Raw genomic sequence first — 2,901 nt, 5'->3', positions numbered from 1 at the left:
ATATCCTTAGCCCACTTTTTGATGGGTTGTTTATTTTTTTCTTGTTGATTTGTTTGAGTTCATTGTAGATTCTGGATACTAGTCCTTTGTCAGATGTATAGATTGTGGAGACTTTTTCCCATTCTATGGGTTGTCTGTTTACTTTGCTGACTGTTCCTTTTGCTATGCAAAAGCTCTTTAGTGTAATTAAATCCCAGCAATTTATCTTTGTTTTTATTGCATTTGCTTTGGGGTTCTTGGTCATGAAATCCTTGCCTAAGCCAATATCTACAGGGGTTTTTCCAATGTTATCTTCTAGAATTTTTATAGTTTCAGGTCTTAGATTTAAGTCCTTCATCCATCTTGAGTTGATTTTTGTATAAGGTGAGAAATGAGGATCCACTTTCATTCTCCTACATGTGGTTTGCCAATATCCCAGCACCATTTGTTGAAAAGAGTGTCTTTTCCCCACTTTATGTTTTTGTTTGCTCTGTTGAAGATCAGTTGGCTGTAAGTATTTGGGTTTATTTCTGGGTTCTCTATTCTGTTCCATTGGTCTATGTGCCTATTTTTATACCACCACCATGCTGTTTTGGTGACTATCACCTTATAGTATAGTTTGTAATCAGGTAATGTGGTGCCTCCAGAATTGTTCTTTTTGCTTTGTCTTGCTTTGACTATGCAGACTCTTTTTTGGGTCCATATGAATTTTAGGGTTTTTTTTTTTTTTTAATTCTGTGAAGAATGATGGTGGTATTTTGATGGGAATTGTGTTGAATATGTAGATTGCTTTTGTCAGTATGATCATTTTCACAATATTGATTCTACCCATCCATGATCATGGGATGTGTTTCCATTTGTTTGTATCATCTATGATTTCTTTCAGCAGTGTTCTGTAGTTTTCCTTGTAGAGGTCTTTCACCTTCTTGGTTAGGTATATTCCTAAGTATTGTACTGTATTATATTATAATGTATTTTTATTTGCAGCTATTGTAAAAAGGGTTGAGTTCTTGATTTGATTCTCAGGTTGGTCACTGTTAGTGTATAGAAGAGCTACTGATTCTTGTACATTAATTTTGTATCCAAAAACTTTGCTGAATTCATTTATCAGTTCTGAAAGCTTTCTAGTGGAGTATTTAGGGTTTTCTAGGTAAAGGATCATATCATCAGCAAACAGTGACAGTTTGACTTCCTCTTTACGGATTTGAATGCACTTTATTTCTTTCTCTTGTCTGATTGCTCTGGCTAGGACTTCTAGAACTATGTTGAAGAGGAGTGGTAAGAGTTGTTCATCAGAGATATTAGTCTGTAGTTTTCTTTTTTTGTTATGTCCTTTCCTGGTTTGGGTATTAGGGTGCTACTGGCTTCATAGAATGATTTATGGAGGGTTTCCTCTTTCTCTGTCTTGTGGAATAGTGTCAATAGGATTGGTACCAATTCTTCTCTGAATGTCTGCTAGAATTATTCTGTGACTCTGTCTGGTCCTGGACATTTTTTGTTGGTAACTTTTTAATAACCACTTTAATGTCACTGCTTGTTATTGGTCTGTTCAGGGTATCTAATTCTTCCTAATTTAAGCTAGGAGGGTTTATCTTTCCAGGATTTTATTCATCTCTTCTAGATTTTCTAGTTCATACATATAAAGGTGTTTATAGTAGACCTGAATGATTTTTTTGTATTTCTGTTGTGTCGGTTGTAATATCTCCCATTTTGTTTCTCATTGAGGTTATTTGGATTTTCTCCCTTCTTTTCTTGGTTAATCTTGCTAATGGTCTATAAATTTTATTTATCTTTCCAAAGAACCAGCTTTTTGTTTCATTTGTCTTTTGTATTTTGTTTGTTTGTTTCAATTTCATTTAGTTCTGCTTTGATCTTGGTTATTTCCTTTCTTCTGCTGGTTTTGGGTTTGGTTTGTTCTTGTTTCTCTAGTTCCTTGAGGTATGACCATAGATTGTCTGTTTGTGCTCTTTCAGACTTTTTGATATAGGAGTTTAGGGTTATGAACTTTCCTTTTAGCACTGCCTTTGCTGCATCACAGAGGTTTTGATAGGTTGTGTCACTACTGTCGTTCAGTTTGAAGAATTTTTGATTTCCATGTTGATTTCATTTTTGACACAATGATCATTCAGGAGCAGGATATTTAATGTCCATGTATTTGCATGTTTTTAAAGGCTCCTTTCGGAGTTGATTTCCAGTTTTATTCCACTGTGGTCTGAGGTAGTACGTGATATAATTTCAGTTTTCTTAAATGTATTAAGGCTTGTTGTGTGGTCTATCATATGGTCTATCTTGGAGAAAGTTCCATGTGCTGTTGAATAGAATGTATACTCTGTGGTTGTTGGATGGAATGTTCTGTATGTATCTGTTAAATCCATTTGTTCCTGGATATATTTTAATCCATTGTTTCTTTGTTGACTTTCTGTCCCGATGACCTGTCTAGTGTTATCAGTGGAGTACTGAAGTCCCCCACTATTATTGTGTTGCTGTCTACCTCATTTCTTAGGTCTATTAGTAACTGTTTTATAAATTTGTGAGCTCCAGTGTTAGGTGCATATATGTTTAGGATTGTGGATATCTTCCTGTTGGATAAGGCCTTTTATCATTATATAATGTCCCACTTTGTCTTTTTTAACTGCTGTTGCTTTAATGTTTGTTTTGTCTGATATAAGAATAGCTACTCCTGCTCACTTTTGGTGTCCATTTGCATGAAATGCCTTTTTCCACCTTTACTTTAAATTTGTGCAAGCCCTTAGGTGTTAGGTGAGTCTTTGAAGGCAACAGATGGTTGGTGAATTCTTATCCATTCTATAATTCTGTATCTTTTAAGTGGAGGATTTAGGCTGTTCACATCCAATGTTAGTACTGAGATATGAGGTACCATTCCATTCACTGTTACATGTTGCCTGTGTACCTTGGTTTTTT

Source organism: Mandrillus leucophaeus, unplaced genomic scaffold (genome assembly GCF_000951045.1).
Source record: "Mandrillus leucophaeus isolate KB7577 unplaced genomic scaffold, Mleu.le_1.0 Scaffold324, whole genome shotgun sequence".
NCBI classification, from domain to species: Eukaryota; Metazoa; Chordata; class Mammalia; order Primates; family Cercopithecidae; genus Mandrillus; species Mandrillus leucophaeus.
Note: the sequence above shows the minus strand (reverse complement) of the source record.